Source organism: Triturus cristatus, chromosome 1_1, assembly GCF_964204655.1.
Source record: "Triturus cristatus chromosome 1_1, aTriCri1.1, whole genome shotgun sequence".
NCBI lineage: Eukaryota > Metazoa > Chordata > Amphibia > Caudata > Salamandridae > Triturus > Triturus cristatus.
In genome coordinates, this window is record NC_140579.1 from 210,387,944 (window position 1) to 210,415,839 (window position 27,896).

A 27,896-nucleotide genomic window follows, 5' to 3' on the forward strand; every position below is an offset into this window, starting at 1 on the left:
CGTCAGGTCGGCGCTTTTCCGGATCAGAATTGTGTTTCGATTCTGTTCGGTCGGTGTTTTGTTCGATTCGAACGGAAATGGTGTTTCCGTCCGAATCGTACTTGCATTTTCGGATGGATTTCACACCGGGTACGAGTCGGACGGAGAAAAGGCTCCGTCCGACGGTTCGTACCCGCTTTTTACCGGATCGGAATTGGCACCATAGTCGCCATTTTAAACATTGTAGTTTCCAAATTGTCCTACAACACTTTCCATGAAATTAATACCACAACACTACTTCCAAAATGGATGCCAAAACGAACCAAAATAATGAAAACACCACATCTTAACATACTATTTTTAATTATACGTTTCCACAGTAAATAAAAGGTTATTAAAAAATATAACCAACGCTGTATTTCATAAAATTAACTATGACACTTGCTAAAACCTATAAATACAACCAACACACCATTTTAAAATCAGTTGATTATCAACTCCCAGAGTGACCAGACGCCAAAAGCTGAACCTCTGACCTCTTCACCAAGATAAGACCCGACTCCATCTACGAAGTAATATTTGCCGAAATACAAGTAAGTGTTTAAAACAAATAACAGAAATGTTTACTTGAAAAATTTAAAACGCGGCACCTAATAAGTTTGAGTTTGAATTTTTAAATTAAAAAAGAAACCAACCTATTAGCAAAGTGTATTTGAACATTACTACGATATAAACTAAATTGTTTATTTTAGAAAATGATTGGTTATTAAATTATATTATATATTATTTTTCATACATCACAAAAAGTTTTTTTTTTTCTAAAAGACAACTTCTAAAAACTGTGACAAAAACGACTACTTCAAAAAAAAGCGTTTTGCCAAATAAACCACACTACTCATCAAGAATAAATCAAAGGTATTTTCCTAAATATTTTTAAACAGTATTCTAAATTAGTAACAGGAAAAAACTTTTGTAATCCACACATATTTAATCTTTTTTTCACACAGAAATTCAATAAAGTTAAAAAAGAAATTCTCATCTTTGAAAATTCAAAGGTCGATGTAGAAAGAAGGTAAATATTTTAAACATTAAATAACTGTTTTTTTTGGCTGTCTTCATAAATGCAAAAATAAATGTGAAAGTGTAAAAAAGTGTATAGTTTAAAATAATTCACATAACGTCATAACGTTACAGCAGCACATACAATGTGGGATGTTGTATAGCTATCAATTAAGATTTTAACTCCAAAAACGTGCTAAATTAGGGAAAGTGTAGGATGGTGTACGTTTAACAATTAATATTCTATCTCCAGTAAATTGCAGCAGTATGGAAAATGTGGGATAATGTAGAGGAACCAATTACTATTCTAACTCCAGTTTCCTGCAGCAGTAGAAAAAGTGTAGGCTAGTATACAGCTATCAATTACTATTGTAACTCCATAAATGTGCAACAGCAGGGAAAATTTTTAGATGGTGTACAGGGAACCAATTACTATTGTACCTCCAGTAAGATGCACCAGTACAGAAACTGGGGGATGGTGTAGTGGTAAAAATTACTATTCTAACTCCTGGAAGGTGCAACAGTAGGGAAAGTGTGGGATGGTGTAGGGGTAACAATTACTATTCTAACTCCAGGTTGGTGCAGCAGTAGCAAAACTGTAGCATAGTAATAAAGTTGAATAAACTTAAATGTCACTTATGCACATACAATGTTTACATGTTCTATATCACAAACACTGAAATAAAATACAGCATTTCCATTACTTTCTCATTTTTTCAGATACTCACATAAATCTTCTCAAAACCAAACCACAATTTGAATCCCACAACACCAGACAACAAAAAAGACCAGGAAAAATCGAAAAAGCAGACTGAAACCAGACCAAGAAGAAAACACCTAAATCAAAAGGTAATTTAAGTAAACACTGCAAATTAGGAAAGCATTAAATTTAAATTTTTTTTTTAAACCTATGCAATAAAGCTGCAACAATATAGAAAGTGTAACATCTTCTTGAGATAACAATAAGTCTTGTAACTCCAGGTAGCTGCAGCATTAGAAAATGTGTAGGATGTTATACAGGTATCAATTACTATTCTAACTAGATATATGTGCAGCAGCAGGGAAATTTTTGAATGTTGTATAGGGAACCAATGATTATTCTACCTCCAGTAAGGTGCAACAGTAGGGAAAGTGTGGGATGGTGTAGCAGTAACAATTACTATTCTAACTCCATTAAGGTGCAACAGTAGGGAAAGTGTGGGATGGTGTAGTGGTAAAAATTACTATTCTAACTCCAGGAAGGTGCAACAGTAGGAAAAGTGTGGGATGGTGTAGGGGTAACAATTACTATTCTAACTCCAAGTTGGTGCAGCAGTAGCAAAAGTATACCATAGTAATAAAGTTAAATAAAGTAAAATGTCACTTATATACATAAAATGTTTACATTTTGTACTATATCACAAACAGTGCAATAAAATACAGCATTTGCATTTCTTTCTCATTTTTTAAGATACTCACATAAATCTTCTCTAAACCAAAGCACAATTTGATTCCCACAACACCAGACAACAGAAAAGACCAGCTAAAATCGAGAAAGCAGACTCAAACCAGACCAAGAAGAAAACACCTCAATCAAAAGGTAATTTAAGTAAACACTGCAAATTAGTAAAGCATTCAATCTGCAATTTTTTTTAAAACATTTTCAAGAAAGCTGCAACAATACAGAAAGTGTAAAATCGTGTCGAGATAACAATAACTCTTCTAACTCCAGGTTGCTGCAGCAGTAGAAAATATGTGGGATGGTGTAGTGGTAAAAATTACTATTCTAACTCCAGGAAGGTGCACCAGTAGGGAAAGTGTGGAATGATGTAGTGGTAAAAATTACTATTCTAACTCCATGAAGGTGCACCAGTAGGGAAAGTGTGGGATGGTGTAGTGGTAAAAATTACTATTCTAACTTCAGGAAGATGCAACAGTAGGGAGAGTGTGTGATGGTGTAGTGGTAAAAATTACTATACTAACTCCAGGAAGGTGCAACAGTAGGGAAAGTGTGGGATGGTGTAGGGGTAACAATTACTATTTTAACTCCATGAAGGTGCACCTGTAGGGAAAGTGTGGGATGGTGTAGTGGCATAAATTACTATTCTAACTCCAGGAAGGTGCAACTGTAGGGAAAGTGTGGGATGGTGTAGGGATAACAATTACTATTCTAACTCCAAGTTGGTGCAGCAGTAGCAAAAGTGTAGCATAGTAATTAAGTTGAATAAAGTTAAATGTCACTTATGCACATACAATGTTTACATATTGTTCTATATCACAAACACCGCAATAAAATACAGCATTTCCATTACTTTCTCATTTTTTCAGATACTCACATCAATCTTCTGTAAACCAAACCACAATTTGAATCCCACAAGAACACACAACAAAAAAGACCAGCTAAATTCAACAATCCGGACTGAAACCAGACCAAGAGGAAAACACCTAAATCAAAAGGTAATTTAAATGAACACTCCAAAGTAGAAAAGCATTCAATTAGCAAAAAATTTTAAAACATATTCAATAAAGCTGCAACAATAAATAAAGTGTAGCATCTTGTCGAGATAACAATATCTCTTGTAACTCCAGGTTGCTGCAGCAATAGAAAATGTGTAGGATGATATAGAGGTATCAATTACTATTCTAACTCCATATACCTGCAGCAGCAGGGAAAGTGTTGGATGGTGTACAGGGAATCAATGACTAATCTTCCTCCAGTAAGGTGCAGCATTAGGGAATGTGTGGGATAGTGTAGGGGCAACAATTACTATTCTAACTCCATTAAGGTGCACCAGTAGGGAAAGTGTGGGATAGTGTAGGGGTAACAATTACTATTCTACCTCCAGTAAAGTGCAGCATTATGGAATGTGTGGGATAGTGCAGGGGTAACAATTACTATTCTAACTCCAGGAAGGTGCAACAGTAGGGAAAGTGTGGGATGGTGTAGGGGTAACAATTTCTATTCTAACTCCAGGAAGGTGCAGCAGTAGGGAAAGTGTGGGATAGTGTAGTGGCAGAATTTACTATAGTAGCTTCAAGGAGGTGGAACATTAGTGAAAGTGAAAAATAGTGTAAAGGCAGAATTTAGTATTGTAACTCCCAGAAAGTGCCACATTATGGATAATGTAGGATATTGTTCTTTTTTATTTGTCTTTTCATTCCACATAGTAAAATCAAACATATTTTCTTCATAGATAATGTCTACTCAGGAAACAGCTTCCTACATAAAATCAAGAAAAGGCAACAGATTATTGAAGCATGCTGGATACATATATTGTAAAGAAAGGATAAGTTTCCCAAGAAATCATTGGAGGTGTGTGCAATACTACTCATCCCATTGCAGAGGTAGAGCGGTTACCCTTGATGATATCATTATTAAGACAACCGATCATAACCACTCTGCCTCTGCAATGGAGATTGATGTAAGGGAAACCTTAAATGAAATGAAACAACTTGCAAGCACCTCCAATGATTCTACTGGATCCATTTTAAGACAGGTTGCACAGCATCTCACCAGTCATGTTGCTAGTAATATGCCTATAATTCCTAATTTGAGGCGAATTATACAAAGACAAAAGCAGGCAAGTAACACACAAATCACAACACCTCATACCTTTTCTGACATTATTATTCCACATGAACTTACAATTTTGTTTGCTGATGAACCTTTCCTTCTCCTTGACAACCAAAACCCTCAAAAACGTATCTTAATTTTTAGTACACCCCGCAACCTTGTTAAGTTAGAAAATAGTGAAATTTGGCTGATGGATGGTACGTTTAAAAGTACACCCCATCCTTTCCCCCAAATTTACACTATACACGCTAAAATTAACCATAATGTGATCCCCTTAGTATATAGTTTGCTTCCTGATAAGACTACTGCAACCTATACTGAACTTTTATCAGTTATTAAAAATAAAACATCCAAAAGTCCTAGGAAAATAATTGTCGATTTTGAATTGAGCATGATCAATGTGATCAGTAAAACGTACGCGGATACACAAATTCAGGGCTGTTTCTTCCATGTTTCCCAGGCATTCTGGCGTAAGTTACAGAAAACATCCCTGGTTGCAGAGTACTCAACAGATAGCAAACTTCAATTTGAATTAAAAAAAATTAACTGCTCTTTGTTTTGTTCCTCCCGTAAGTGTAGGCGAATACTACACTGCCATTACAGAATCAGAATATTACAATGTAAATGAGGAGAAATTGGCACCCATCCTAAATTATTTTGAAGACACATGGATTGGGCACCTAAGCAGATCGGGTCGCAGGAGTAAGCCACGTTTCCATGTGGAGTGGTGGAACTGTTACACAAGCTGTTTAGAGAGAGAAGCAAAAACAAATAATGCCATTGAGGGATGGCATAACTCCTTCAACCACACAATTGGCAAACCACACCCTAATTTCTACTCTTTTTGGGAAACTTTGAAGAAGGAGCAAAGTTTTCAAGAAATGAGACTTTCACAAACATTAACGGGTAGTCTAAACCCACGAGTGACACAAAAAACAAAGGAAATGTCTGAGAGACTTTTGGGTATTATGCAACAATTTTCGTTGTGTGTGGCTCTAGACTACCTTGAAAATGTTGCTAACATTCTAAACTTCTAAATAACTTTTTCACCTTACTTTCCTGCTTTGCCCTAAATTTTTTGAAACAGTAATTACAATTGGCAATAACATTATTTGTAAACATTTTTCACAAAAAAATTGTCGGGTCAGCCTTCTCTTTTTAACTTTTTTTAAATAACCATGTTTTTTCTATCCAAATTAATGCACAAATTTACTTCTATAACGTAACAATTGATCCAAATATAACTCCTACCAAAAAAATTTTATCCTTACCTGATTGCTTACTCCATTTCCTTGCAAAAGATCCCCTTTCTTCTTTTTTAACACCTTCCTTTTCTGTTCCGCGGGACATACAGCTTGATATATGGAAATAAATGAAGGACAATTTTTCCCATAGAAAGCAATGCAAAAGCGTGGGAACTTTTTTATAAATAATAGTTAAATTTAAAACTTCAACTATTAATAATTTTTAAAATATTTATTTATTTTACATATTTTTTTTAATACATTTAAAAAAAAAAATCTTAAGGATTATTTTTTTAATTAATATTAATTTTAATACCCAATTATTCTATTATTACCTTTTCACTCTCTTTTTTAAAGTACATTATAATTAATAAATATTCCCACTTTCAAATTAAATACCCAAATATTGTAATTTTTAAAACCTAGAGTATGAATAAATGTTTTTTTATATATTTTACCTAAGTATTAAATTATTTCCTTTACACTCCTTTTATTTTTTAAATTAGTAATATAAAAATACTGGAGTATTAATTTCTAAATTTGTTTCTTTCTTCAATGTAATACCCAAATATTGTAATTAGTTTAAACTGGAGTATGAATACATTTTTTTTTTTTTACCTAAGTATTAAATTATTACCTTTACACTCCTTTTTTTTTTTTAATTCTAATATAAAAATACTAGAGTATTAATTTCTAAATGTGTTTCTATCTTCTATATTTTTTTTAGAAAATATTCTATTTAATTATATTTTATAATATATTAATACTAAAGTATTATTTCTCTATACTTGAGTATTTTTACCATTTACTACTTTTAAATATTAATAAAACAACTTCACTAATTTAATTTTAAAAATTTTTTATTCAATAAATATATTAAATCAGAAATATTTTAATAATATATAATCATTTTATAACAAATTACATAACATAAAGTTACATTTAAAAATTAATACTTGCGTTGTAAAGGTACTTGCGTTGTAAAGGTACTTGCGTTGTAATAGCAGGCGTTGTAAATGCTTGCGTTGTAAATCCACTTGCGTTGTAAAAATCCCGTTGTAATAGTAGTGCGTTGTAAAAGTTGCGCTGTAAAGGTTGTAACCCCCCTAAGCCTAAGGGGATGGGGACTATTCCGTCTTTTTTGTCTTCAGGGTCTGAGGAGGAGGAGGGGCAAGGGCCTGAGTATCTGAAGGGGAAGTATTTTCTAAAGACATGCTGCTGGGCTTGATCAGGCATGTGAAAGCTAAAATGGGTTTCCTAGATGAGGAAATGGCCTTCAACTTCATCTGGGGGCTTGCCGCGGCAGTTCCATAGTTTGACGCCCCTGGTTGTGCCTGTTCATCAGTACATTTCTGAGGTCCTCAAGAGAGAGTGGAGAGACCCGGCTTCATGGCAAAATTGTACCCCTTGCAGGATATGCAGAAAGACCTGCCGGGTGCCATTACCATTGATTCATTTGTGGCCAGTCTGGTGGAGCGGACATCCTTGGCGGAAGATGAGGTTATCAAGGATGTGGTGTATAAGTTGGTGGATGCCTCCCTTCATAAGGTCTAATATGGTTCCCATCTCGCTCTTCGGGCAGGAATATATGGTACCTATGTGGCACAATTATTACTGATGGATCTCAAGGCGCTGTTCAGGTCCTTGGACAATGCCTCTGACTGTGCTGGTCTGCTGGATCAGATTGAACGCCAAGTAGAATATTTTTCGGATATTTGTTTTGATGTGGTCACAGCTTTGGCCCATTCTGGAGGGGCTTGTGTGGCAGGCCATAGGAGTATTGTTCTTAAGGACTGGAGAACTGATTCAGCCCAGAAGGCATCCGGTGGAGGTTGCCTTTTCCGGGATCTTTGTTGTTTGGGCAGATTTGGGGGACAAGCTGCATAAGTTATTCAAGGAGAAAGAACATTCCTCCTCCCTCAAAGGTGTGGCTAGTGAGAGACTGTCCTTTAAGCTAAATCTCCCTTTCGCTCCTCCTCCAGTAAGCAGTTGCCCAGGTCTCAAGGTCGATTCACTGCAGGAAGCGGTCGGGATCGGTAGGCGAAATACCCCCTCCTAAGCCTCATTTCTGAGTATATGATGGGGCAGGAATTTGTGGTCGGCGGTCACCTCCGGCACTTCCTCCAGGCATGGGTGCATGGGAGCAGTCTACTTCTGATGCCTAGGTGTTGGACATTGTGAGGCACGGCTACAGGATCTAGTTTGGGAAGGTACCCAGTCTCAGGCTGATGGCTGTTCAGGGTCTGTGGATGGTGCCGTGATTCCTTTCTCCTCTGTGGGCTGTCCCATCTCTGGCTCTTCAATGGCTCCGTCTCTTGGTGTGGAAGTTGAGAGGCGGGGGTTACAGCACCACCTAGCACTGGCTATTCAGCAATCCCATCATCCTTCCACTCTGAAATCCTATGAGAGACACTGGGGGAAATTTGGCCGCTGGTGTGGTTCCCTCCATCTGTCTACATTGGAGTGTTCCCTCACAGATGCATTACAATGCTTGTGGAAAGGCTTTGGGAAACACCTGGCGGTGTCTACCTTGAGGGATCATTAAGGCTTTTTGGGCTTCGTGGGCTAATCTGGATAAAGTGGATTATGTGGTGCTCAGGTTGCTTTGCAGTTTTTCTCTTGCCCTTCCTGTGGTGATACCGCTTTTTCCTTTGTGGGATTTGCCATTGATGCTGAAGGCTCTGGTGTTGGCTCCCTTTTAACCATTGGAGTTGATTGATATTAAGTTTGACACCTTCAACGTGATTTTCTTGGTGGCGATGATCTCATCCACTCAGCGTATTAGGGAACTGGGTGCTCTCCTGGCCAAGGAACCCTACTTGTCTTTTTATGATGATGGTGTGGTTTCAAGGTTGGATGCTTCGTTTGTGCCTAAGGTGGCGTCTCAATTCCATAAGTCCCAAGAGCTGGCTCTGCCGGCTCTGGTAGAGGTTCCTGTCTCTTCCAGGGACTTGGATTGGTCCCTGTTGGATGTGAAGCGGGCTCTCTTGGTGTATATGGATCGCACTAAGTAATTTTGGAAGTCTGAGGCCTTGTTTGTTTCTTTTGGGTCGGCTTCAAAGGGGGAGAATTTGTCCTTGTCCATTAGCCAGTGGCTGAAGCAGGTGATTGAACTGACTTATTTCCTGGTGGGTGCTCCTCCACCGGCAGGGGTGCAGGGCTGCTCCACGAGGGGTGTGGCTGCCTCGTAGGCTGAATTGCGTGGGGTGTCCATTGCTGAGTTTTGTTGGAGGCTACATGGGATCCCTCCAATACTTCTGTTCGCCATTATCATCTCTAGAATATTTTGGGGGAGGATATCAATTTTGGGTGGGGTGTTTTGCGGGCTGTGTGCTCCTAAGTCTATTTTTCTTTTTTGTACGCGGCTTGAATTAATTCACTTGGCTGCTACTTCAAGCATGGTGTCCTAGGTGTTTTTTTATCTTGGGTATGGAAGCCTGTTGTCTAGCTTTGGTATTCTCCATAAGTAATGAGTGGGATGAGGACCGAAGGACCTGGGGGTAATGTCCTATTACTTATCGGTAATCTTCATTAATCCTGGTTCTGTGGTCCTCGTCCCATTCATTACGCCCCTCCTTCCCACCCGAACGAGGGTTTGGTAGTTCAGAACAAATGCTGGGTATGTAGGGTTTATGTCCTTCTGGTAGGAGACAGTGAGGTAGGGGGAACCAGCATTCTTGTGGTGTTTTTTTCTGTCGGGGAAATGATAGATATCCATAAGTAATGAATGGAATGAGGACCACGGGGCCAGGAGTAATGAAGATTACCGGTAAGTAATAGGAAATTACTGGAATTACCAGTGAAATCAGTAATTTCGGCCTGGATTCCTCTAGTTATTCCACATTTTAGTGCTGATATTTTACCAGTAGAGTCCATCCTCTTAAAGCAGGTGGGTTCGCTGGGTGAAAGACACTAGAACCTCAGCATCACCATGGATCTTGTCATTACAATCGGGCCAGTAACTCCCCTTCATTGGACGCATCAAAATTAAAAGATTTTAGAGTCGGGGCAATAAGCAGAAATTCTTCTGTTTAGTCCACCAAGTGTTCCATTTCAACCACCAATAGGAAGGGGTAAATCTACCAAACAAGGAGAAGTTGAATCCGATATATCAGAAGGGCAACATCTGACATTTTATCTTGGATTAACAACCAATAAAGCAAACCACTGCAATCACCAAAGTGTAAAATCCGTCGCTGGCAGAAATTACATTTCTACCTGAACCAGGACCTTCATGGTCTTATTGCTCTCACACAAGGCTGCTCCTAAAAGAAAGGGAAGATAAGAAAAACAAGCAATTTCAAAGCATACCACTTTTTATTTTCTTTCAGCTATTCTGCATAGTAGGTGGGCTGCTGTACAATGTCGCTAGAAAACATTGCCAAAGCCAATAGATTTTGCATAGGTGAGACCTATTGGCTTTGACAATAGTTGTTGTTTTTGGTGTGTGAGGCAAGAAACAACACAGGAGGGGGGTTGTACAAGCAACACAACAGGAGGGGAATGTGGTGGGGCAAGCATCGAAATGTTCAAGAGGGAAGGACGGACTGGGCACAGAAGCAACGTGGGAGGAGGCGAGGTAAGTAACAATGAAGGGGCAAGCAATGACGTAGGGGTGAGCAACTAAAAGAAAAAAAAAGTTACTCGGAAAGTGTGCGAGCAGTGGAAGGACACACACTGTGGCAAAGGAAGCAATACTTGGGCCAAGTTACAGGGGAGAGACAAATACACAAAATGGAAGTGAGGCCAAACATGCTGACTAAAGAGGAGCCAGCAAATTAGAGTGACGGTGAAACCAGCCAATGGTAAGCAATGGGTGGGCTCTAATCCCCTTGTAAGATAAAATATCTTGCAAGTGATAGTGCATGCGCTATCCCAAGCTAGACCTTAAAATTTGGGTAGGAAGCAAATCAGACTTGGTTCACTACTACATAGCTCACAATTGGAAGGAATGTTACTCAGAGTGCATCTTTTTTATTTTTAGGGTTTTTGGGGGTAGTTTTATATAGTGCGAACTTAACCCGAAGGTATCACATCACTTTACATGAGCACCAGTTGCATGAGTGGGGATCTGACCACAGTATTCAGAACTCAGAACTGAGAAGAGAGAGCCTGAGGCAAACAGCCTCAAATTAATGCTAACTTGAATAGCTACTTGTTGTAACTGCTTTGCAAAGCAAGCTTCTTTAGACAGACAGACAATTTGTTATTTTTGGGTTTGCTTTTCATCAATTCATCGTGACATCAAACTGTTCCTTTGCGTGTCCGGAAGTTTTACAAGGGTTAGTTACAAATACATTTTAAATGAGTGAAAATCGAATTTTCAGAGGCAGAGGTTTTCTGCTGATGGGGGTAGCTAAAGTAAGATGAACATTTAATGCCTTATTTTGGTATGGCATATAATTGCCCCAAACTATTCCACACAATAACCCCCGCATTTGCCCCACTCCCGGTTTCCTTTCTTGGAAAATAAGCCAACGTAGACTTGCTCTCGGGGTGGTCATTGTTGGCCGCAGTTAATTATGCATACCAATATATACATATCCTTACTGTTGAACATCCTGCCATAAATCATTATTGCTGAGCTGTCATCCTGTGTCTTGCTTTGTTTGCAGCTTGTTATACATTGTGTTTGCAAAATCATATGTACATTGGGCACATTTCATATTAGACTGACAGTTCATTACATGGTCATTTGCAGGCTTGTAATGTCTCTTGGCCCTACGGGGTCGTTGCTTCGTTCGGTTGGATTTGCCCTTCCAGGGGTATAGCTTTTTGTCCCGGAGTTAGGCCACAACTCGCTACCTTGCCGTTTCTTGTTGTGCCCTGCCATCCAGCGGGGGCTGGGCAGCTAGCGCCGTCTCCGATAGCTACCCCCTTGTGGTAGGCCAACTCACCCAGCCGTAAGGCATCCCAGAGTGAGTGGTCCTAGCCACCGGCCATAGGCCAACTCACCCAGCTGTAAGGCATCCCAAGGTAAGTGGTCCTATTCCGGCGCACCGCCCTCCGGCGTGCCTCCGTACCAACCATTATCCCTGTAGTATTCTCGCCATCATCCTGCTTGTTCCTCCTGACTGCAACATAGCTGTTCCTTCAGTGTGGGTGGGTGGGAAAACTATTTCTGGTGCTGCTCCCCCCGTTCCCCAACAGATAGGAGCATCCCTGGGGGAGCAGCGCTTATATCCCCCCCCAGGTGCTGTGCCGCCTTTGCCTGGTCCCCCCCATTGGGGGGTTTGTATCATGCCTTTTGCCCCCATTGGCCAGTGTGGGCTGGTGACTCTGTGGTGACCGCAGCGGGGTGGGTGGGCGCCGGAGCTCTCTGCTATGTGGCGCGAACAACTGTTTTCGCCCGGCGGGGGCTCAGCGTCGGTTATGGCGCCGGCCCTTTAGGCCCCCTTCGGCGGCGGCCTCTGCTCTAACCAGTGGCGCGGAGGAAAAACCATCAAGTTCCACAGACGGTTTGACGCAATGGGTTTGCAGTGTATTTTTGTAAAGTCTGTGCCTCTGCAGAAGTTTCAGATACTGGTTTTAAATATATGACATAGCTCAGAATTAATTATGCCATTCAACTGTGTGGGTCAACACATTTTCACAGGGAGGTGTTCACATCTAGTGCAAACAAATTCAAAGCAGAATCTCAGACTAAAATGCTAATTCATCAAAAAACTAATTTCTTAAATATGTTCAACAATGACAAATGGATGATTGAAAATCAGAAATGGGCAGCTTTATACCTTGATTAAGTTACACGAGTGTACAATTATTATGTTGTCCAATAGAAAGTGTGTTTAGACTCTTAAAAGTTATGTTAGGTTATAGGTTAGGTTAGGTGGCCAGCTCTGTTTATGTCTAGGGGCCATATGTATCTAAGGGTTTTACCAATTCTGTGTCTATGGGAAAATGTGTTCATACATATGGCCCTAGCTGAATAAATGTGTACAGACACACTCCGAAAATGATAGTGTGTGTAGGACTCTTAAAAGCATTCCGGTTAGGTTAGATTAGGTAGCCAGCTGTGTGTTATGTCCAACTGAATAAGTATGTTCTGACAGAATACGTGGGTCTACAAAAATGATAATTTGGGACTTCAGTTAAAGTATCCAAAGCATAAAGGATGAACAACATAAGCTAGATTTTATAAACAACTATGAGGCACTGGGTACAAGAGTTAAGAAAACCCATTACACTGAGCTGCAGAGGTCTATATGTAAACCGAGGGCTAGAAGTTCGAATTTAGGTTAGACTGGCTCAGCTTTTCAACCTTTTAACGTTATATTACTATACTTATACTTTTGGGCAGCAGTGCGCCTATTACACACAGGCACAATCTGACACCAGAGCTTGTTGAGTAGGCAACAGCCATGGACAGTTTTATTAAGTAGTAATAAGGTCAGGGTTAAATGACGATGCCATACAAGGTGAAATCATTGATGTGATGATGATTATCAAGAGCGAGGAATCACAGCTGCGGATGGGGTACACCTGGGATACAAATGCAGACTGAGAAAGCAGCTGACATAAAAAAAAAATTTAAAAGCAGAAAAAAACGTTTTAATCTTTATAAAAAAGCAAACTAGAAATATACATAACTTTTCTTACCACACATGTCCGTATTTGCTATTGAAGAGTTAGAAGGGAAGGGGAAAGAGTTCAAATAATTTTAGTAGACTTCCAAGGACACCTAATATCTAGCAGGAGAATAGACACCTGCAATAAAATGAAGATAAGTTGGATGAATACAGACATTGTGGCTCTAGCAGGTTCACTGAAGGGGCCTTTATGTTGCTGAAATCAGATGAAAAGACAGACTTATCGTATCAGTAGCATTAAGGTAAGTGGCAAAGATATTAGCCAACAAGCAGGGAGAAGTAATGAGAGAGCGAAGGACCAGGAAGGAACACTGCAGAAAAAGAAACCAAAGGGCTCTTGAAGTAAGAGAAGGATAAAAAGGAATCCATTGGAGCTTTCAATGATGGTAAAAAGAAAACAAGAAAAGAGGGACATGGACTAAAGGAAATTCGTAATATTCTCGTCCTTTGTGTATTTATTTACAAATGAAAGTCCTCCACTGTCCGAAGCAGCATTCACGATGGCGATTTCTAAACCCATAAGAAAGGTGCAGCAACTTACTGAGAAGAAAGCGAGGAAACCTCCCGAGATAAGGCACATAAACAAAGGCCTGTGCCAGGTGGAGCCCCGCCAAGGCTTAAAAGGAGTTAAGTGCAGTTTTGGCCAAACTTCGATATCTCATTTTTAGGTCTCACCTAGCGATGCAGCACGAATGTGCTGCCATCGCTTTGCGAGGCATGCAGTATACACTGTAGTGTGGAAGCTTTGTGGAAGCTCTGCCCACTCTCTACCCATTGGCTTTTGTCTTAAATGCTGCCTTCCGATTGGTTTGAGGCTTGTTAGTCCCTCCTCAGTCATCATTTGTATCCTTCCACGGCTACTGGCCCCTTTCCTCCTAACACTATTTTCTTTTAGGTCTCGCCTAGCGATGCAGAACCAATGTGCTGCCATCACTTTGCGAGGCGTGCAGTATACAATGTAGTGTGGAAGCTCCGCCCACTCTCTGCCCATTGGCTTTTGTCTTAAATGCTGCCTTCCGATTAGTTCGAGGCTTGTTAGTCCCTCCTTAGACATCATTTGTATCCTTCCACAGCTACTGGCCCCTTTACTCCTAACACTATTTTCTTCCCTGTCTCCCCCCACTCCCTCCCCAACCCCTCCCCCAGTCTGTGATTCTCGCCCCCCGCCCCCTCACTGCCGTTCGTGTCGTTTTGTGTCTTCAATGCAATAGGACTCGTGTAAATCACGACCTGCTTTGTTTACGTTTTCGCGCCGTGCGCGCTTTCACTTTCTAAGCAGCCAGACAATCGAGCTGGTGCTGTTTGTGTCTTCAAGGCAAAAGGACTCATGTAAATCACAACGTGCTTTGTTTTCGTTTAGCGCGCCGTGCTACTGGTCCAACTCCCTGTTGCTGTCTCAAGCCGTGGGGGAGGCTGGCCAGTTATCGTCGATAAATAAGGAGTCGGGAGGGCAGCCCATTGTTTAGCACCTTTGCCACCGCGCCCCGCCATTGCAGTCAAAGGACGCCCCTGCTGAGAGACCGGAGGCAAAAGAGTCAACCTCCGAACAATCAGCCAGTGCCGCCCGTCCGCTGAGGCAGCCGTGACCCAAAACGCCTGCTCCGAAAATCCTCACATGTTTAGTAACTCGAGGACTGGCTGCGGGAGAGGTTAGAGTGGTGGATTCACTTGAACGCAATCTTCCCCCGCATAGTATGCCTCGGAGTAAAGTTGATTGATTGAAACATAGACTAGGAATATGATGGAATTGAGAAATATGAAAGATAAAATACCAGTAACAACATCCATTGGTGCGCTACGAATTGACTTTTCAATAGCACATCAGAAGCATTCTTGCTTATTGTTATCTTTGATATGCTTATGATGCTATGTCTGTGCCCTGGGATCTCTCCATATCACCAATCATTTTTACTTCTGGAACCCCAATTTTGTGAATCAACAACATCTGAAATGTTTTTTCATACGCGGGGATGTCTCCCTGCCTACAGAACACGTTGGCTTCCTTGCAAGGGTAAGGTGTTTGAAAACAGCACGAGGCCAGATGATTGTAGAGGGTCCCCCTACAGTCCATGGGGGGGAGGGGTGGAGGCTAAGATTTTGTTGCCCCACTGACGCATTGGTGTAACTTGGAACAGCATGCATGCTGTGTTCATCGTACATTATCCCTCTGTGGTGTAACCCAACACAGAATTGACGGCAGAAGATTCATGTGCATATTTGAGTTAGCACTTATTCTGTGACTTAATAACACACTCAGCATAGACCTCCACGTGCGATATTTAGCGGTATAAGCTCACAATTACCGCGTCACTCATAACAAGCTGCTTAGATTTCAGAATGCTTGGGGTGCTGTACTGTACAGAGCTACCAGTTTTAATTCTGAAGTTTGCAGAATGGGTTCCATGACCCCACTGTGCAAAATGTATGTTTACAAGTTAGAACATTATATGCAAACAAAAGGAGCGTATATGTCATATTTCACATTCATCAATCAATTATTGAACATTATTACAACTGAATCACTCCACGGGTCACTGATTTCCAAATTCCTTCTGATGTTGGAAACTTTATTCATCAAAGTTCATCAGTTTCATCACTGTATTAATTCTTTACAAATTTTCATCAATTCTTTATAGTCATCAATTCTTAACAGCCACAACCTACGCGTTTAGTTTCCATCCTGTTATGTTATAACTATGATGTATAATGGAGATAGGCAGGCGAGATGAAGTTAAATACAGTGAATAGCATTGTACTAGAAATTATGTAACTGAAATGAATAGTACATTGATGAGTGCATTTATTTTGTTTTTTTTACAGCCCTGATGAAGTACTTTTCTAGGACGAAACGCGTAGGCTGTGGCTGTTAAGAATTGATGACTATAAAGAATTGATGAAAATTTGTAAAGAATTATTACAGTGATGAAACTGATGAACTTTGATGAATAAAGTTTCCAACATCAGAAGGAATTTGGAAATCAGTGACCCGTGGAGTGATTCAGTTGTAATAATGTTCAATAATTGATTGATGAATGTGAAATATGACATATACGCTCCTTTTGTTTGCATAACACACTCAGCATAGACCTCCACGTGCGATATTTAGCGGTATAAGCTCACAATTACCGCGTCACTCATAACAAGCTGCTTAGATTTCAGAATGCTTGGGGTGCTGTACTGTACAGAGCTACCAGTTTTAATTCTGAAGTTTGCAGAATGGGTTCCAAGACCCCACTATGCAAAATGTATGTTTACAAGTTAGAACATTATATGCAAAATGAAAGGCAGGAGTGCTTCGAAGCATGAAGCTGAACAGGCAGGCTGCTGGGCCACAGAGCTGCTTAGGCAGACAGTCACGAAGAAACCGGGCTGCCAATGCCGCGACGGAAGGTTGTGAAGGTGGAGGGCACGTGGCAGGGGTGGTGCTTTCATGATAGTGGTAACATGGTCTTTGAAAACGTAGGTTAAAGAAATAAAGAGTCCTGGGATCTTTTAAAATGGTTTTTAAAGCCTTTATGAGTTAGGTAGGTTATAAAACGCAGTGGCAGGTGGTGATCTTTGAAAGTGGTGAGGCGTAACATTCTAAATTACCGGAAGCCATTGAGCAAAGCAAGCTAGGCCAACTGACATCAAAAGGGTTCGGGTGGGGTTCAACCCAAAATATTTTTTAAAGTAATTGTGTCAAATGGTGCATTTTAAAGCACATTTATACATACCTGATAAAAAAGCCATAAACTCTGAAAAAGAGCTCATTAAATAATCTATCCCTTTGATGGTGTGCACTAAAGCCTGGCTGCAAGAAAACGCGGTTGTTGGTTGACTAAAGTGTGAACCCTAGTCAAACGGCAACTACAAGCCTCATCAGGGTGAGGCACAAACCAGCCCAAAATTAACCTATGTTCATCCCTCTGAAGCTTCCCACTGAGCAGTCCGGCTTAATTCAGAGGCAATGTGTAAAGTATTTGTGCAACACTTCAAACGATAAATAAGTGAATACACCACAAAAAAAAGGATCCCACAACAGGTTAGAAAAACTGTGTAATTTAAAAAAATACATCAGACCAAATCAACAAAACTCCAATTAGTAGAACGGTAGATATGCAAGTTTAAATATTTCGTTCAAAATAGCGCCAAAAAGCACCAACTGTGGATATCTGGTTGCTCCGGACTGGGACAAAATCAAAAGTTTAAGCTGACCCCGATGGAGCATGGGCCAGCTACACAGACCCAGTGAGACCTGCTGAACAAAGTACCTTAAATTCAGGTTTGCGAAGTGCCATGAGGGTCAGCGTCGTACATGTATTTCACAGCTGAAGTGTTGCATCAGTTCCAAGATGTGGAGAAGTTATGATGCGAGGTCCTGTATCATCTTTGAGGGTCCCACTGACAAGAGCTTGCAATGAGAAGTCCAGAATCGAGGATGTGTTGCACAGTCGGGGCGATGAGTCGGTTATGAGTAGTTGCGAGGCTGCGATGTGGAGTCCGGCATCGTCACCGAGGCTGCCATCAATGAGGGATGTGATGGCCTACATGGAGGATGTGTCTCGCAGTGGCAGTTCCGATGAGGTGGCGGCAGGCATCGGGCTGCAGTACGATGCAGGGCTTTGTGACAGGGAAGACCCACACATCGGTGACAATGTGACAGTTCGGTTCGAGGTTGCGCCACGCAGCAGAGAAGACGTTTCTGTTCCACTGGATCCACAGAGGCTGGCAGAACACCTTATGCCCACTTCCAAGGGTCCAGGACTTGTGTGGCACCACTTTGTAGACTCACAGATAGCAGAGTCCAGGTCGAGGTAGTTGGAGCCTTCTTTCCTCAGCCATCCAACTAGCCCTTGGAATCACTCAGGGATCTTGGGGTCAACCGATGCAGCTCCTGTCCTTCTCACCCTGGCAAGAGGGCAGCAGGTCAGCAAAGAAGGGCAGCAGTCGAGCAGAGTGGTAGTCTTTTCAACAGCACAGCAGCTATTCTTCATGGCAGAGTATCCACAGGTCCAGAAGTGTACTGAAGTGTTGGTGCCTGAGGTCCAATAATTATACCCAGTTCTGCCTTTGAAGTGGAAGAAGCTTCTAGAGGCCTGTCTCTGAAGTGTACAGGTGCCCTGCCTTCCTTGCTCAGGCTCCAGGCTAACTACAAGGTGTATGCAGTCTTTTGTGTGGAGGTAGGACACAACCTATTCAAATTTAAGTGGGGCTGTGCCCACCCAGAGCCTTCCTCCCATATTGTCAGTGATGGCCCATCCAGCCAGGCACACTTAACCTCCCTCTTGTGTGTGGTTGTTTAGGAGGAATACAGAAACCCCAGAGGCAGGCTTCAGGCACCAAATGGCTAGGGTAGGAAAATGGCAATTTTCTAAAAGTGGCATTTTAAACATTGTAATTTAAAATCCGATTTCACTATAATTTAGGATTTTTAATTACAATCCAAAAGACACCAAGCATGAATGAGTTACCTATTCCCATTTAGAAGTTATTTCTTATTAATGGTAATAAGGTAACTCAAATGTTATCCTATTGGAGAGGTAGGCCTTGCAGCTGTGAAAAATGAGTTTTTCACTACTAGGACATGCAAAACTTAAGAATACGTGTCTGTGCACCTTGCCCTCTGGGCTGTCCATGGCCTACCCTAGGGAGGACTTAGATGTGTTAAAAAGGATAGTTTGGGCCTGGCAAAAGGTTTATTTTGCCTGGTTGAAAAAACGCAGTTTGAAACTGCACACAGGCTGCAATGGCAGGCCTGAGACATGTTTTAAAGTGCTATTTAGGTGGGTGGCACAATCAGTGCTGCAGGCCCACTAGGAGCATTTAATTTCCAGACCCTGGGCACAGGTAGTGCCACTTTACTTGGGCCTTACACGTGAATTAAATATGCCAATTGGGTATAAACCACATCCTGTAAAAATACCAAAACTAGAGCAGCCAAAAACTATTGCTCGAGCTTTGCAAGGCACTAATCCGACCTCATATCATGTTTTTAATCTTAATTACAGTAAAACTGCACAAACAAGCACTCTTTGTAGCTGCTCTCAAAGACAAAGCAAAAGCCAAATATAACCGAGATGTATGCAGACTCTAATTCACGGTTTTCTTACCAAATCCTAAATCCGAAGGTAAGTACAACAAGCATTGGCATAGCCAATAGGTCTCGCCTTTGGGACCTTATAAGTGTTTAGCCATGCAACAGTTGATGTTGTTGCACCAAGTATATTCTGCTGCATAACTAAATACTTATAGGGTCCAAAAAGCAAGACCTATTGGCTATGCCAATGCTTGGAGTAGGTAAAGAGTATGTAAAAGAGTACTCTGATAGCACTACTTCCTGCAATCATGAATCCTTTTGTGGATCGGTCCCAGTGTAATTGTAATTGTATTTATATAGTGCTTACTACCCTTGACGTGGTGTCAAAGCGCTTTTCGGCGAGTAGCACATTACTATGGAACCCAACAAGGATTAGTGGTGAGTTTTTATAGGGAAAAATTAAATGAATTAGAGCAGTGGACATGCAAGTCTTATCTGGGTTGAAAAGGATAGTGGAGGGATAGAAGAGGGAGGTTTTTGCATTTATATAGCTGTCAGTACCCTTGATGAGGCATCAAAAGCACTTTGAGGAGTAAGAAATGCTGATCATTTTGTGTTTGTTTAGTACTGCCAGGTAGCCTGGCAGTGCAGGTCAGGGGGGGTGTACCTGCCTGTCTCTGATGTTCTAGTGACATTCATGCCTCACCTTTCTCTGCTGAAAGTCCCCAGCCCACATGTGGCTTTCTGAAGACACACCTGCATCCGGTAGGCCCTGTGTGCCCCACGACCTTGTCAATAAAACAATATAAAACCCGTTGAGCATGTGGCACGCTCCATGAATTCCTTAAATAAGAGAAGAGGCGGTGGCAGGAGAGGGCACAAGATAGCGTTAGAGCACACCCTGCGGCCCCATGTTTGGGTAGCACCACAACCCTCTGTAATGTTGTGGCAGATGACTCTCCTGCGCACTTATTCTCTCTTCCGGGATCCCTGCGTGCGTGGTCTCTGGAGAGCAGGGTATCTGTTTACATCCAAGCTCTAAATTTCGGCCTGATTGCCTGTTGTCCCCTCCCCTCCCACATCCTCCTGCTGTAGTGTCGTTTGTTAGGTCACTCCCTGGCCTCTGTTGTTGCTCTCAGCTGAGGCTGAACTGTCAAACTGAGGCCTCTTGCCCGAGGGGGGCTGTGCGCATGAGGGTAAGGGGCTGTGGGTAGGACATCAAGGAGGGGTACAAGGACGGTACTGACTCCTGGAGGACGCCCCTCACCTGCTGCGAAGAGGGATGTAAAGTGCCTTGTCTGTTTCCTCTTAAATGTATTGCGCCGGCCCTTAACTTAAAGCAGGCCTTCTGGGACAGAGCTGATCTGCAATACTTGTGTTCTTTCATCGACACCACCACAAATGTACTGTCTTTGAGAATAGTTTGCATGTACATCTTATTCAAGTTATCAGCATCCAAAGGATTAAAGGCTGAACCAACACTGCTGAGATTTACACAGACCCTGAGATAATTGCAGGTTACTTCTGAGTGAGGAAAGCGCGTATAGTCACTTTGTTGATTTCCATGAAGTGAATCTAAGCTATGCTTCAGGCATACTTCTGGCAACACATACAGCTCCTAAAAACAGACTTGCAGATGCCAAGGCCTCTGTCTGAACCACGTCTGCATACCAGTGCAGTGCAAAGCCTATCCAGTAGTAAAAGTTATTCTATAAATATTTCAAAACATATTTGATCAAATCCAGAGGCCTTTCTTTGTGTCAATTCTCATACAACTAACAAATTCCAGTATTCATTCGTTTGCAGGCACACATAGGCAGCTGTCAATAAAAATGCTGGGAAACACTTCTAGTAAAACAAAAATGCAACCGGTGCTCATGTAAAGCGTTTTGTTACCTTCGGGTCGAGTTTGCGCTATATAAAACTCCAAAACAACAAAGTATAAAATAATATTGTATAATACTATATATATAGCACAAGATTACCGAACACAATTTCTAAATTGGCTATATTTATGTTGCAACATTGTATTAGGTATATAAATTAACTAAAATGCTTTCATACTATAAGAAAGTTCTGTCAGGAGCAGGGCTGATTTCTACTCAATGGAAGGGAGGGTGAGAGCAGGGAGGAGACAAGCTAAGAGGCTGGGTGAATACACGAAATACATTAAAAAAGTAAAACGTTGCATAGATTGTCAGTGCAACCTGTAGGTAAATTAACAATGGTGCAAGCTGCAGCTTAACATGTGTAATAAAGAAAGAATACAGAGACTCTGTTGTGACTTCCATCATAGGGGGAGGGGAGAGGGGCAGAGAAGATGCCGGGACCAACAGGAAAAGCGAAAGGAGGAGAGAAGGGGAAAAGAAGCTGCCAGGACTGCTACGAGCATTAAAGTAAAGCTGAGTTATTCGAGTGAGGGCAATACAACAGAAAATACGAAGAATCAAAGAAATTAAAATGGCATTGAAAATAAAAAGAAGGGAACTACTTGTATTTCTATTACATTACAACGACTTGTAAGGCAGGGAGCATAATATGCTCTAGCAAAATATTGGTACTTAAAGTGAAGGGAGGCAATGGCATAGGTGGGATGTTTGTCCAATTGCCCTATGCTGTAGCATTGGTGCGTGGCAGTAACGTGAATAACAGACCAGTGGTACCAGAGCTGCCGACTACCGGGTAACCAAGTCCGAGTATCGACGTTAGCTCAACATACTATGTGAATCACGTTATCTCCCCATACTGACGTGAGACACCAGCAGCGGTTTCAAATGCTGCTATGCAGGCACTTGGAGTTTGACATGAGCCCCGGATCGATTTGCTAATGGTAACTGAGTAAATGTGCCATTTAAATTGTCGTAAAAGTCATAACTTTGTAAGAGAAATAAAAAAGTGGAAATATTTGCAATTCTTGCCAAGATGTAAGGTTTTTATCAAACCTACACCAAGGCTCTGAAAACTGTGTTTACAACTTCGCCCATGCTGCATAGATTAGTATCACACGTCGCTGTCTGGCACGTTCCTGCTTGAAACAGACCAGCAGGCAGCTGAAGATGATTATTGTGACTCCTCTATTAATTTAAAAGAAAATGTTATCACCAGGAACTGACTCACTTAGCGAGGCCGGCAAACAATTCCGTGATGGTAAGCCTCAAGGCGGCAATGACTCCCGCGGTTCATTCAGCAGCCAGTGGGTCTACGGGTCACGGCATCTGCATTTAATGTAATGTGCACACGCACAAGCAGCGCTGCCATTGCCAATGAATGCAGCCTGCAACTTTCTAATGATAAACTGAAGCGCCCCGGCGGCAGCAGTAGAAAGAAGTCCCGCCTTGGCTATCTCAGTGTGCGAGTCATCATGTCCGGCTCACATATGTGTCAAGGCCGTGTGGTGCTGTTCTAAATACTACACTGTATCAGAGTAGCAGCTGGAGCTGTGGACTCTGAGTTATCCCCGCTGCATACCGGGAGCTGCCAACTTTAATATAGCATACCCAAGTTTGAGTTGCGGCATCGGCTTAACATACTGTGTCACTTTGGGCAAATCACGTAAACCTCCCATACTGACCTGGGACACCAGCAGGGTGTTAAAATGCTGCTACGACAGTGCTCGGAGTTTGCCATGAGCCGCGGGGAAGACATACACCACAGGGTGAAGGAACACAGAACCATCGCGGAGTGCAAAGCGCAGCGCCTGTTTCAAGAGCACCGCGCTGATAGTGAAAGTGTGTTTGAACTGAAAGCAAGCCCCGATGTCCGACAAAAGAAAGGCGCGTTGCCATACCTGAAGAAAAGCATTGGCATGGTAAACTAATTAGAAAAGAAATGGTTCTCTGAAACAACACATCATGAATTCCAGCGAAGGGAAACTGAACTTTGACAGTGCTGCTCTGTAAACAAGCATTGAAAGCGTGCGTCATCGCGATCGCTGTGAAATCGAAAGTGATCGCGATGACACACAAGTTTTCAAAGTGCTGCTGAAGGCTAGCGGCTCGCGCGTGCACGGTCGCGTGAACGCAAGCGCTAGGCCAGCCAGCAGCACTTTGAAAACTCACATACAAAATGTCTCTCCGAGCCAGCGCGAATGCGCTGGGCTCAGCGAGACCTAAAAAACTACATTGCATACATTATTTTAGTCTCTTGTGCTTTCGTTATCCAGTCCAGTTTCTAGAACAAAAACATTTTAAAATGTCCATAGACAAAAGAAGAAGTTTGGTGGCATTATCACCAGGAGTGGGACTAAAATATCTAATCACAGCTTCCCCAGTGGATGAAACAGAGTGATGCTCGGCAAATTGTGTTCTATCCCTCTTTTCATCTACCATCATGCCTGCAGCCGTGGCCTGTGCAAGTAAGAGCGGTGGACAGGTGGGGCTAGTGGGGGGGAATTTCTAAAAAGATTTTGAAGCTTTTACACAGGGAGGTGAGGTCTAAGGAAGGCTCTAAAGAAGAGGAGTATGAATTGGCTAAGCGCCCTAAGGTGCCGCTGACGATCGAGAATTGGACGGCAGCGTTTTTAATTTATGCTAGTGTATACTGTGAAAAGTTTCCCGAGCGCTGTGTGGCCATATTCAAGTATATGGATGTTATACGGAAGGCCCAGATTACAGGTAATGGGTATGCTTGGGCACAGTATGACGAGGAATTTAGGGCCCGTATGGCTTGGGATTCAGAAGCGAAATGGGGTGAGCTAGATAATGACTTGTGGCAACATACCATGGGGGCCGCGCCAGGGGGTAAGACGATTTTTACGGCTAGTGGTCTGCCTCTAGTTTATCGGCCCTTTCAGGGGAAGCCCACCCGGGGTGGGGTGGGAGGCTCAGCTGCATCACAGACTGGGGTCGGGGCATGTTGGGACTTCAACAAAGGCTTGTGTACTCGGGAGTATTGTAAATACTGGCACGAGTGTTCCAAGTGCGGCAAGCGGCACCCTCTCGTCAACTGCTGGGGCGTTAAGCCATCAGGCGGACAGCAAGGGCAGCAAGCAGGTGCGGGGATGTCTGGCAATGCGCAGCAGTCGCAGGGTGGACGAGGGGGTAGGGGCGCACAAGGTTCTGGGCCAAAGGGCTCCTACGCCAATTAAATTGGCTCAGCTCAAGGATGCATTGGAAGGCTACGGGGATTTGGTGGCAAAACAGACTCTTTTGGATGGTTTCAGGTGGGGTTTTCATTTGGGGTACCACGGGCCCCGGCAGAGACGGTGGGCGAATAATCTGAAATCCGCATCAGAGCACAAACTGGTGGTGCGTGAGAAATTGCGTAAAGAAGTGCAGGAGGGGAGGATGGCAGGCCCGTTTGGAGAGTGGCCAGTTCATAATTTGATCATTTCCCCTATTGGTGTGGTGCCCAAGAAAGAGGAGGGGCAGTTTCGGCTGATTCAACATTTGTCATGGCCTGAAGGGTCGTCAGTCAATGATTTTCTCGACGAAGACGCTGCTTCGGTGTCATACTCCTCAGTTGACGTCGCCATGTCACTTGTCGTGACCGCGGGCGCAGCTGCAGGCATGGCAAAGTGCGATATCAAGTCGGCTTTTCGGCTGCTCCCGGTTCATCCGGACGACTGGCCTTTGTTGGGTATACAATTTGAGGGCAAATGGTATGTGGACAAGGCGCTACCTATGGGTTGCTCGGTGTCATGTGCTCTTTTTGAGCTGTTCAGCACTTTTTTGCAGTGGTTTTTCACGCATCGCACTGGTCACAGCTGGGTCACCAATTATTTGGATGATTTCTTTTTTGTGGGCTCTCCTGGCTCTTCGGAGTGCCGGCATGCTCTGGATTCGTTTCAGGAGCTTATGGAGGAGTTGGGGGTGCCGTTGGCTCCGGAGAAAACAGTGGGGCCGGATACTGTCATTTCCTTTTTGGGTATTGAGCTTGACTCAGTTGCGATGCAGGCTCGGTTGCCCGAGGATAAGAAATCCAAAATGTTGGCTTTGCTGGACGAGATGTTGGCCCGGCTGAAGGTGACGGTGAAGGAAATACAGGTGTTGCTAGGCCATTTGAATTTTGCTTGTAGGGTGGTAAGGGCGGGGCGGACTTTCTGTAGGCACCTGGGCCGGGCTTTAGCGGGCCAGCATTTACCTCACCATCACGTGCGTTTGTCGGCAGGCGTGAAGGAAGATCTGCGTATGTGGTCCTTTTTCTTGCACTCCTTTAATGGGGTACCCTTGGCCAGGGACGAGGATGTGCAGTGGGATGTGCAAATGTTGTCAGATGCAGCGGGCAGTGATGGTTTTGGCATTTACTGGCAGGGGCATTGGTGTGCAGAGAAGTGGCCGCAGGAGTGGAAGAATGGTGGGCGGAGCATTGCCTTTTTGGAGCTTTTTCCACTTTTGGTGGCTTTGACCGTTTGGGGCCAGGAGCTGGAACATAGGAGGGTCCTCTTCCGTGTGGACAACATGGCGGTGGTGCAGATAGTCAATAGGCAGTCAGCCAGAGACGAGCAGATTTTGAAATTGATGAGGGTGTTTGTGCTGGGCTGTTTGCGCTATGATATTTCATTCAGGGCTTTGCACGTGCCGGGTGTGGACAATGACATTGCGGATGCTTTGTCTCGTTCACAGTGGGGGAGATTCCATGGGCTGGCCAAGGAGGCGGACAGGACACCGACCCCGATGCCGGAGCACCTCTGGTCGGTCGGCAACGTAGGGTATTTCAACTGGTGGTAGGTTCTTTGTCTGTTTCCACGCGTACAGCATATGCATTGGCATGGAAGGAATTTTTGTCTTCAGGAGCTTGTAGGAGGGAGGAGCTGTGGCGCAGTTCGGATGATGTAATTCAATTTATCCTTGACCTCATTGAGAAGGGTCTGTCCAGAGTCACTATTGCTGGGAAACTGGCAGGGATTGCCTTCACGGGTAAGCTTTTTTGGGGTTATTCCCCGTCTGCTGGGGAAATAGGACGCAGGATGCTTGAGGGTTGGGCTAGAGAAAGGGGTGGAACCGGGTTGTCTCGTTTACCTATTTCCTGGCAGACGCTGGCACGTTTGTTGGCTGTTTTGCCTGCAGTTTGCAGAGATGATTTTGAGGCTTCGTTGTTTGCTACCCTTATGGTTTTCATGTTTTTCGGGGCGTTTCGGGTTTCTGAGCTCCTTGGGACTAAGGTGAAGCGGGGTATTTGTTGGCAGGACGTGTTCTTCACGGACACAGGTGTGAACGTTTGGTTGCCTAGTTCCAAAACAGATCAGAGGGGGGTTGGTAAAGGGGTGTGGTTAGAAGCAGGATCCCCTAGTTGCACATGTCCGCTGCGTTTGGCGAGGCAATGGAAGACTCTCTCAGGGGGTGATGGGGGCGATTTACTCTTTCGACACATGGATGGGGCGCGCGTCTCTGACTATCAGCTGCGTATGGTCCTGCGTAAGGGGTTACAGCATATTGGTTTAGATGGGGCTCAGTTTGGGACGCACTCTTTTAGGATTGGGGCAGCGACTGAGGCGCATAACCGGGGTTGGTCCCAGGGCGATATAATGCGCTTAGGGCGTTGGTCATCTGCCTGCTTTCACAAATATGTAAGAGAAAATGCTCCACAGGCGCCTGCGTCCACATCTTTGGTTTGAGTCTCATGCTTGTTTTTCTTTGCAGGTTCGGTGGCTGGGCCACACACAAGGGAATTGACGGTGTGGATTGTGGGGCATTCCTTCGTCAAGTGGGCGCACGTGCAAGCGTGCAAAAGTTATTTTGGGGGGAGTTTGGGTTTTAACAGCAGCCTTTTTCGATTGATATGGAAGGGGAAGGGGGGTATGCTTTGGAGGGAGCTGATTCCATGTTTGAATAAAGCCATGGTGAGGGGACAATGCCCGGATATTCTTTTAATACATTTGGGGGAGAATGATCTTTGCAGTGTGAAAGGGGTGGTATTATTGCGCGCCATGAAAAGGGACTTGGCGTTGTTGAAGGAGCATTGGTCCGGTTGTCATGTTCTCTGGACAGAATTGGTCCCGCGGAGGGTGTGGAGAGGGGCTTTGAATCCCAGGGCTATTGACAGGTCCCGGAAGAAGGTGAATATGGAGATCTCCAGGTTTTGTCGAGATTTGGGTTTTGGGAGAGTGACACACAAAGATATCCGCTTTGAGGCGGTAGAATTTTTTCGTGGAGACGGGGTTCACTTGTCAAGGTTGGGCATGGATCTTTATTTGTTGGAGCTTAGGGAGGTTTTGTCGCGGTGTTTGAATGTACAGAAGCCGGATCTTGGTGTTTAAAGCCCTCTGTGGTTTGGGGGGGCAGAAAGAGAGGTGGGTGGTGGTTTCACCGCCCCTCTCTTTCTGGGTGGTGGGGGTTATGGTGAATTCTGTTCAGTTTTACCGGAGGTTGGTGGAGTTATGTTGTTGAGTTGGGTTATCGACAGGGAAAGGTTAGGTTGGTAAGTTTAGTTCGGTTACACAGTTTGGGGGCCGATAGCTGTAAAGGGGCAGGCAGGGGAGTTTTGGTTAACAGAAGGTTTGGATTTAGAGATTG

At 43.3% G+C, this 27,896-nt stretch overlaps 1 protein-coding gene and 1 long non-coding RNA gene across 4 annotated transcripts in view; one reads left to right on the top strand and one right to left on the bottom strand.

Annotated features, from left to right (window-relative positions):
- The window catches only part of CDK18 (cyclin dependent kinase 18), a 1,155,230-nt gene that overhangs the window by 67,528 nt on the left and 1,059,806 nt on the right, over positions 1–27,896 (bottom strand). The window lies entirely within an intron of this gene.
- Positions 1,680–27,894, top strand: LOC146869978 (uncharacterized). The gene is made up of 4 exons (XR_014981660.1): positions 1,680–1,887; positions 2,544–2,617; positions 3,346–3,474; positions 27,024–27,894. It is a non-coding gene; the product is annotated as an uncharacterized LOC146869978 (long non-coding RNA).